Below are 10,594 nucleotides of genomic sequence, written 5' to 3' on the forward strand. Positions count from 1 at the left end.
TGCGAGGACATAACTGGGGGTCTAGAGGATATTGCCATTCCAGCTAACAATTTGGTCGATGATCCGCCTGTTGCTTTGTCAGTTGATGTTGTAAATATGGTTATCTTAGCAAGCATAAAGGAGTTAAGGCTTAAAGCTGTCGGTGCATTGTTTTCACTTATTTGTGAGGTTTAGGACGTTAATGCGCATCACATTTATGGACAAGTATAAGTTTATGGTTAGGGTTAATGTTGGGATGGAATAACTTTGTTGAATCTATGGATGAATGTATCGGATCTTTACATAAATGAATTTGTTTTGAATGTGTTGTCATTTGGATTCCATATATGCAGAATGTCGGTCTTTTGAATGTCTCTCAAACCATTCTATTCCAGCTAAAAACTATTGTCTAATAATTATTCATCATAAAATGCCTAGCAAAAACTGTTGTATGAGCTATCTAACTATAATACATTAAGGACTAAAAGAATGAGAAAGCCATTGTCTAGCAAAACAACAGACAACATTTTTTCGGAGAAACCTATAATATCAATAATGGATAGACAATGAGAATTTCAGCTATATGTTGTCTGACCCAACCTTCAGACAACAACAAGCATATAAGCCCCTGTTGTCTGGCACAGCCTTCAGACAACAGCAAGCATATAAGCCTCTGTTGTCTGGCACAGAATTCAGACAACAGCAACCATATAAGCCTCTGTTGTCTGGCACAGAATTCAGACAACAGTAAGTATATAAGCCGCTGTTGTTCTTTGTGGTATTCAGACAACAGACTGGGTAGTAACTGCTGTTGTACTAAATTTTATCAGACGACAGTTTTCTGGTATTGTCTGATCCATGTATCAGACGGCATTGAGATAGACAACAGCAAAGACAATACTCAGACGACAGTGAAAAACTGTCGTCTGATTGAAAAATTGGTGTAGTGAGGTTGAAACACTCACTAAAGTGACTACTTGATTGGGAAGGGATATGCGTATTTCCATAACAAGTTTCGAATTCTATTGTGGTTCATGTTGGACATGATCTTCATCGGAAGCCCCTTAAAGAGTTAAGGGAAACCGTTAAACACTTGAAATCAGAGTTTGAGATGAAGGATTTTGTGAGAACACGATTATATCTCAGTTTGGAATTTGAGCATCGTGTTGATAGATGCTTAGGCATTTTGACAAGGTCAAGCCTTCAAGCACCTCCATGATCGTCCGTAGTCTTGATCCTGAAAAGGTTCCTCTTCGTCTGAAGGATGATGACGAAGATGTGCTAGAGGCAGAAGTGCCTTACTTAAGTACAATAGGCGCATTATTGTACTTAGCTCAATGCACAAGACCGGACATCTCATTTGCCATGAACTTGTTAGCTAGATATAGCTTTGCGCCAACTTGACACCATTGGATTAGTGTAAAAGATATCTTTCAGTACTTGAGATGTATGATTGATATGTGTTTGTTCTATCCCTACAGAGAGATGATGGATTCAGACTCATCACACACCAGGAACGCCGCCAACACTGGCCTGCGTCCACTATCCCCATCCCAAAACGACATGTGTTTTGAAAGGTTTTACTGATATTGGGTATCTCTTTGACCCATACATAGGTCATTCCCAAACTGGTTAAGTGTTCACCATAGGTACCACTACTAGGATTTTTGCCTTAGACATCGGCCAGAAACCGATGTTAAAAAAAAAACCATCCGATGTCTTAGTGGGTGATGTTAAAGATCAGTAAATCCCAGACATCGGTTTTTAGCCGATGTTAAAAATGACTATAGACATCAGTTTCTTATAAGCTCCCGATGTATAAAATGACTCTAGACATCGTTTGATTTATACAAAATTGATTTTGTTTCCTACTATGACATCGTTTTACATAAGAAATTGATTTATATATCAGTATTAGACATATGTTTTATAGATAGAACTGATGTCCTTTGTCATTTATAACATCAGTTTGTTATTTCAAATTGTTGTATGTTTTCGTTCTTTTTTGCTTCAATTTCTATTTTAGAAGTGATTACTAAATCAGTTTCTTTGCTAGAGAAGTTTCACAATGAGAATACCAGTGGTAAGCAAAAGAAAATTCTCATTAATACTATTGATAAAAAGAGTACAAAGAGTAGGGAGAAGGGGACGTATGGCCTAAACTTCTCCATATACAACAGCTAATAATGCCTCTGCTTTGCTCTGTTCTTTTGCAAGTTGATCCTACAAAGAAAATGCAACCCCGATGATACACCTTATCAGCAATATCAGCCTAAGAAATAACAAAGTGAAAAACTAATTGGATTATCATTTTCCTAGATAACTCCTTATGATTATTCTACAACAAGTCGTTATACTGCACTTGCTGTTTCTCTACCTCTTAACAACCCAACATCCATATAGAATAGCTTGAGAAGGAAACGTAAGCTATTCATATAACACAAGGCAGTACATATCATGGTGCTTTTTGTCACATTGCATCATATTGAGGAGGAACATATGCTTTACCTCTCAATTTGACTAACAAGGGAACTCAAGCAACTGCACGTATGAAGGGCCTTATTCTTCAGGTCGTCAAACTCTATCTTAACCTTAAAATCACCTAGATGACATTTTGTAGATCGAACCTCTTCTGTAAAGTGAAGACTCTGGGCCATTTTTAAAGCTTCTACCTGAAAAGGAAAGCTGAGAAGTATTATATATATATATATATATATATATATATATATATATATATATATATATATATATATATTCAAGAATAATGAACTGATAAACAACATGAATTCCTAATAACTCATTTGGGATAACCAATAATAACTCTCATGAGCTACTCACTCTTTTAACCCAAAGCTACTATCATGGGCAGACATCCTTCTCTCTAGGCAAAGATAATTTTCACAGCATTAGCCTAACAATATGTGTATGATATAGACTTCAAAGACCCTCTTAACATCTATAAAGCTTCAAGTTCCAAACCCAACATGTACACATCAACCAAATTTATTGTATAGACTTCTTTTATACTGTTGAAGTTTGAAAACCTGCAACTAAAAACAGCATCTCGGTATCAGTTGAAGAAACCACCAAAACGGTAGACAACAAGCATCTCTTTTTATTTGGGCAAAGTATGGGAATAAATGAGAGAAAGATCCCAAATTTAAGTTTATTATAGTTATGGACAACCAAACATCAACTACCAACAAAAAAATTATTACAAAATTGAACTGAAATCTGAGGAATCTACCAGAATATATTGCAGAAAATCTAATAAAATACTGAAGCAAAGATCATATTGTGCTATTCCCCTTAAGAGAATCACACATGTTGTGCTGCATAAATGAAAATTTCTAAGACCCCACATGAAGAAAATATGCCCATAATATATAGACAAGCCCCAAAAGCCACTCTCCGTGTCAACCCCAAAAAACCAAAGACCCCATTCATCAAACCTAAAGAGATATGCAACTATATCATACACTTGCAATTTGAATAAAAGAAACCCAGTTCCAAACTGGGAGCAATCAGCCAAAACTAAGCCTAGAAATCAAAACCCATATAGTATAACTGAGCAAGAGACCAATAAAGACACAAACTTGCCAAGCACAACTCACCAAAGTATGTGAAGCTTTAATCTAGTAGAAGTACTGCACAGCTTGGGACATTAAAGCTGTAAAAGAAAGAATCAAAATCCACTTATTCGAATTACCAAATACATAGACATGAACTGTCTAGTTTATCTAAGAGAAATCAAACAAAGTTGGATACAAGCATTAACATCGTGAATGCAAACAATTTATTGACATGGACAAACACTAAATAATAAGCCAAGTACTCTGCCTGACTAGCTTACTCAACAACAACTTCCATTTATAAATTCTCATTTGGAGATGCCAACAATTTCCAAAACCTTTTGCTGCACCTCACGTTTATAAATTCTCAGACTTCCGCCACCAATCTAATGGTACCATAGGAAACAGCATAGCATATCAATTTTATTATCTAGGTGTGTATACTACCAAATGCATTAAACTTGAAACTGCTGGAGAAGAAACTAACAAATGATAGTATATACCTCAACTCCATTGTAAACCAAATGCAGTCTTTGATTGCGCAGGCTCACTTCACTGCATATTGCACATTGCACACACAACCAACCAGTTCAATATCAAGATTACCAAAACCCAACCAACATTTACACTCAAACAACAAAGAAATCCAATTTAGGGTGGATATGTGAATATACTCTGCAAGGGCTTTAATTATGATGTTGAGCGAACTGATTGAGCTTCCTCCCAGTTCCGAACTAACCAATCAAACAACAAAGCTGAAAATTGATAAAGGCCCAGAGATTTAACTGGAAAGATTAGCTGAAATTTTTACCTCAATCAAAGTTAGGTTTCCGGAGAGGACCAGAGGACTAGACCAGAGAAAAGCACAGACAAGAGAGAGATGGAGGAGAGAGAAAGTGGATCTGGAGGACTCTCTCTCCCCCGTCACCGATCTCCGACCACCAGTGTGGACTCACCGCAGCCACCATCGTCTTTGCCTTCCTTCGACGAGTCAAGGCCAGGTTGCACGTCCTCTTGCGATGACTAGAAGCACGGCCACACATCTCCGTCCAGTCCACCTCCAAGAGGAGCTACAACGAAATCTCTGTGAATTCGTTCTAGGGTTTTGTGGTTTTGGCTCGATTAGGACGGGGAGAGAGAGATAGAGAGAGAGAGAAAGGGGTGAGGTGAAGGACGAGAGGGATAGGGTATCGGGGAAGAGTGAGAGTATGAGTGTGAATGTTGGAGATAAAGTGAGTGAGGTAAAGTAGGAAAATTTTGTTTGCCGCTTAGTCTTTCCGCGTTTTTGAAAATTTTGGAATCAAAATATAGACATCGGTCAACAGTAATAAACGATGTTAATTATATATATAGAAATCGGTTTTTCAGAAATCGATGTTAGAATATATTTTTCACATCACGTGTTTTCTGAACCGATTTAAATGACGTGATGTCTAAGGCCAAAATTCTAGTAGTGGGTAAAGATCGTACGTGATATCTTAGAGGTCTACAGAATAGACCATAGTCGCTATATCTTCGAACAATGCAGAGATCATTGCTCTTCACGAAGTGGCCGGTTCGTGAATGTATATGGATTTGATCCATAATTACGCATGTTCGAAAAATTGTGGTTTGAAGTCTACCACAGATGAGCCTACGAGCATTTAGGGTAATGCTACTTGTTTTGAACAAATGAAGCAATGCTACATCAAAAGCGACAACGCCAAGCATAATAAGCAACAATATACTCTCCTCAAGATCAAAGTGAACTAGGTTCAATCTGAGGACAGTGTGGCAGGCTTGCTCACTAAGTCATTGCCTAAATTCCACTTTCGAAGAACATGTTGGTAGCATCGTTTGCGGAAGTTATCCGAACTCCCATGACCGTAGTCATCAGGGGGAGATGTCTACATGTATGGTCTCGAAACGTGAATGGTGTGTTGTGCTATTTTTCCCCTTCGACCGAGGTTATTTTGTCCCACTGGGTTTTTGTTACTCGGCAAGGTTTTTAATGAGGCAATGAGAGGAGCACCACGTTTGGGCGACACAAGGGGGAGTGTTCAAGTAAATCCAGAATATGTGTCTGGCTCAAACTGTAGGTTACTTAACCTAGTTGTAATAGGGTTTAGAATTAGAGATATTCTCGGAGATATCCGATTAATTGTACGATTATCTTTCCTTGTACAACTCTGATTCTATGTCTTGTAATCCTCTATATAAAGAGGCCCCTATTATCAATGAAAGCACAACTATATTCTCTCCCAATTTCAGTTTTCCTTCAACAATATGGACATTAACCAAATATGGACATTAACCATTAACCAAAGGATGGTGTTGAAAACGGTGGGGAAGAATCAACACCACAATGCAACATAGTGCTGGGTAAGGCAGATAGTATTGACTCATGCCAAAGGGAAGCTTCTCCTATCAAAAATAGTCCTGAACCTTGGAGAAATTGCCTTCCTGGAGAAGCTGCAGAATCCTCTGCCTCAAAGAAGACGGGGGCAAGTTGTCCTGTGCAATCTAATTCCATGCAACCTTTTGTATGCCGCTGGCCCAGTTTAGAGAAGATAGCAACATTTGGTGTGAGTGAACTAAATTCTAAAGCTGCATTTGCTATTTTCTCACCTAATAGAGACTTAGGTAAAAGTGAAGGCAGGATTTTGTATCTATTGGTAGGAAGGTATTTTGACAATGGTAATCTTCAGATTCAATTAGAAAGTGACAATAACAGAGCTGATATAGAAGAGATTGACTGGGACCAAGTTGGGTTCTGATGTCCTCATCCAAACGGGTCTGCCAAAGGACACAATCATTAAGGTATGGACTCTACAATTGAATTTTTACTTTTACCGTCTGCTCATTTCATCTTTACTTTTTAAGCTTGCATCCTTAGGGCTCAGTTGATGTGGGTTCTTGTAAACTGGGGGAGAGATTGTAGCACCATTTGCTAGTGTCTATTTCTCAAAGGCATTCAGCTTTTGATTGTTAAGTTACTCGAGAGCTTTCAGGGTTTTTCTATCGAGTTTATCATACAGCTTTGGTAATTTTTCTATTGTTGAAATTTTATATGCTGTACGTAAGTATTTTGTTACAAACCTCAGCTTCGTTTAGCTCAAAAGTGTCTTTTTTTTTTTTTTTGAAAGATCAAAAGTGTCTTTATAACAAGGAGTTACTCCTTTTTGTCTTTTTTTTTCCTATCTAGTTGTAGTATTGGGTCTTGGTCTTGTTGGCTTAATTCTCAGTATATCTAGTTGTACACCAATTGAGGTCTCTAGGCGATTAGATTTACTGTTTTCCAGGTTAGGTTGGGAGGGCCGGATCCTCTACTTTTCTAGCGCCTCCGGCGTAGTACCAAAGGGGGATCCCGCTATTTTTATGATGCATTCAATGTCAAATGAGTGACCTAGTTCCTATGTACCATTGTGGGTACTAACACATCTTCTTGCCTGTCTTACATGACAGCGGAAGTGTATGTAATGGTCATTCTGGCTTTTGATCAATATATTGGCTACTACCTTCTTCTTCAAAAAAAAAAAAAAAACAAGGAGTGATTGAATCTGAGCATGAAAGTTTATTGCACTAGAAAATCTGGTTCCTTTCTTTTCTTTTGAAAACTATGTTCCAGCATGGCTCATTTGCAGATTTTAACATTTTCCACCTCGATTCTGTCCCGTTTCATGCTAATGTGTGTTTTTGTCTGGATTTGATGCTAATGTTTAATTCCTTTCTCTTTTATAATGCGTCTTATGTTCAATATGATTCTTACTTTCTTTGCGTTCAATCTTTTTGTATTTCATGCACTACGATATTCTCTACAATCAAAACCTGTTAAATGCATATGCTTATCACCTCGTGTGCAATCTTGCAGGGTTTCTAACCATATATACTTGATATTGTTTCTGAAACAGATTGTTAAAGAAAATGAAGAACCGGCGGAATTTTTTGCGTTATTGAGTCCATTGTAGCACCAATGCAAATGAGGGATAGATTCTTTATCCCTGGTGCTTAAATCAATTTTCTCTTTCTCCAGCTGGGTTAATTTGCAGTCCAACTTTTTCAGACATCAAGATGAACTCCCGTGGCAAAAACCACTGAGGTAATGACCTACGTAGCACCCTTTACTGTACTGCTTTTTTTTTTTGGTTGTGTGTGGGGTGCGGGTGTTTTTTTTTTGGGGGGGGGGGGGGGGGGGGGTTGCGGCGTTCTACTGCATTTCTTTCACACATGAAACATAGATGAGTCGCTAGTAAGGAAAGGGGGAAAGAGATTAGAATTACACTGTTGTCACACGATGTGTTAGGTCACTAGGAAATCAACCCTCTAGTACGTCTGACCTTATTATGCTGTTCTATTATATTAGATCTTTCTAAAAGGGCATTGTGCATGCCTAATTTTATTACATTTCCTGCATTGAAACATGATGTTTCGATGGGGATCATAGTATGTGCTATGCTAGCAATTTTCTGAGTTCAACTTTTGCTTTGTGTTAAAAATATTCTAATTTGAAGGGGTTGCAATGTATGTTTGTGGACAAAGAGAAAGGAGCTTAGAAAAGCTTTTTTGATTAATATGCAGCAATGACAAAGAAAAGAAATGTGCCATTTTGCATTAGTGTTTTCGTTTACAAGCATCTATTTTTTCTTTTTTGTTTTGTTTTGTTAAATTCTTTTGGACATGCTGTGTACAGGAGGAGGCTGCTTTCTAACTGCGTCGTGGCTAATGAACTGGTTGTACAGTGCTGTAACACCTTGGTAACTCAAAATAATTTTCTTGTATATTCAATCATATAAGGATCAAATCCTGAATGCCTTTTCAGGCCAAGCAATTTACATTGAACTTTCCATTCTACAATGTTTACTTCTCTCTTCTCCTTCCACGTTATCGCAATGCCATGTCCAAAATTGGGTGTAACCAGTTTCTCCTTTGATAATTTGATTCTATTGAGCACTCGTCTTGGTCAGGAGAATTACTTTGTTAGCATTTATTAGGCTTTAGGGTGTGTGACTAGACTTAATCATCACTATTGAAATTGGGTTTTTAAATCCAAGATCCTTGTTAGGTTAGTCCATGATCATTGTACCTCCCAGATGAGTATTGGTTTCTGAGATGAGTAATTCATTCAAGTAATTAAATCCTCAAAATGAGCTGAAGATAATGACTAGCTTGAGGAAGCAAACTTGAGATAAGCAATGTACCTCATATCATAGAACAATTATCCAACCAAGTGACCAACATATGCGCAATGAGATGAGCAAACTTGAGGAAGTTAAGGTGATGGTAACTTTATCTTTCAAATATACAAGTATTCATACGGCTTACCCGTGCCAGTCCTCCACTCTTTCTACTGCTTCAGCAATGGCATCCAACAGCTTACTCAACAAAAAGGAGCAGAAAGTTCTGTTTGCCGAAGCTGGCAAAGACTCCGTGGTTTCCTTTTCTAGTTTTCTCTGTCTTTGACTCTTGCCACTGTGGCTAAGGTCCTTGGTAAGGATGACATGGTTAGTAGCTTATGCAATATCTATCGAAGCGGCGAAAACCTTGGTGAAAAATACATATCCCAATGTTCCCAAGGACACCCTGCTGAAACGTAGGAATCAATTGATGGACTTTATTGCCTCCTTCGGTTGCTGACCTTCAAATTCAAGCCTGATGATCACCTCAAACTATCAAGCCGTCAACTGTTGAACCATCAAATGCAATTATGCAAAGGTGATCCACTTTCTTACAATCAGTGACTTTATTCCTATTTTTACTATGCAGGCTGTGAAGCTTCGCTTCCTTCTTCTATTTGCAATCAACTGGATTCTCTGAATAACATCTGTGGTCTCTAAGCCAAAAGTGCATTTGGTCAATTAGTCTACTGTTTGTAAACATGGTGGTTTGGGTTTGCAGAAGTCTACCGCCATGAATAAGGCTCTTTCTACAATTCTACAAAACTTGATGTGGAGGTGGTCCGTGACACGCCATTCTCTCCTCCTATAGAGGAGTTGCATAAAGATGAGCACACTGTAGTTGATCTAGTGCATATCTATACAGGTTCTACGCTCGGGGGGAAGTATGTCAACCATAGACTTGTCACTTTATTTAAAACCCATGGCATCATCCATCAGACCTCTTGTCCCCACTCTCCACAACAAAATGGTGTGGCAGAACGCAAGAACCATCACCTTTTGGAAGTGACTCGCTCTTTATTCATTGATCAGCATGTACCCCATTATCCCTGGGGCGAGGCTCTGTACTCTGCAGTGTATTTGATTAACAGAGTCCCTTCTCGGATAGTACAGTTCCAAACTCCACTTGAAGCCCTCACCTCACACCATGAAGTCCCATCCGTCCTCCGTATACCACCCCGCGTATATATGAAGAAACTACTTCTGATATATGCCCTTGACTTCTATCATTTTCAGCAGGCATATGCTTATGAAATTTTCTTTTTTATTATTATTTTTAGCATGAAATTGAAGAGAAGGTGATCCATCTTGGCAGGGAGGATGTAGCGTGCATTGCTGCATCTGCATCTTGGCCATCAGTGCAGACGAAACACAGAGAGAGAGAGAGAGATTGGATATGAATCTCTGTTTCGCCCTCAATTCTTAACAGAGATCGAATGACTATTTGACGGAAGTGCTTGAGTTGTGCACTTTTATACCCAAGTGATTCTCTTAAAAGTCTGGGCACTATCTAGTTTAAGAAAGTTTAGACCTTACAGCCGTACTCATTATAAAAATCCTTTGTTTGAATGTTTGTTAGACGTTAATAAATCCTATAACTTCAGAAATCCTAGAGAGAGAGAGGAAATGTTGGGAAGAACCTGTGCAAACTTTTTCAAGTCCTGCACTCCTGCTATCTCAATATAGTACGTAGAGTACACGAATTTTAGATTACATAATAGTAGATTACAATACCCTGATAAGTGTCATCGAGGCTCAATGGTATTGGAAAAAGAAAAGAAAAAACACACTAAAGATTAATAGTTAAAGTCAAACATTACATAGCCAAAAGCACCAAACAACACCTCCAAACAGCTTGAGAAACAGAGCACTGTGTCCAATGACGTCAAG

At 38.3% G+C, this 10,594-nt stretch overlaps 1 long non-coding RNA gene across 1 annotated transcript; it reads right to left on the minus strand.

Annotated features, from left to right (window-relative positions):
* Nucleotides 1–2,171: 2,171 nt before the first annotated feature.
* Nucleotides 2,172–4,300, minus strand: LOC133713713 (uncharacterized). Its single transcript, XR_009848211.1, has 3 exons — nt 4,055–4,300; nt 2,488–2,651; nt 2,172–2,202 (listed from the first exon to the last, which is right to left on the minus strand). It is a non-coding gene; the product is annotated as an uncharacterized LOC133713713 (long non-coding RNA).
* Between the last annotated feature and the right edge of the window lie 6,294 nt (nt 4,301–10,594).

The sequence above is a fragment of the Rosa rugosa genome, chromosome 6 (assembly GCF_958449725.1).
Source record: "Rosa rugosa chromosome 6, drRosRugo1.1, whole genome shotgun sequence".
NCBI lineage: Eukaryota > Viridiplantae > Streptophyta > Magnoliopsida > Rosales > Rosaceae > Rosa > Rosa rugosa.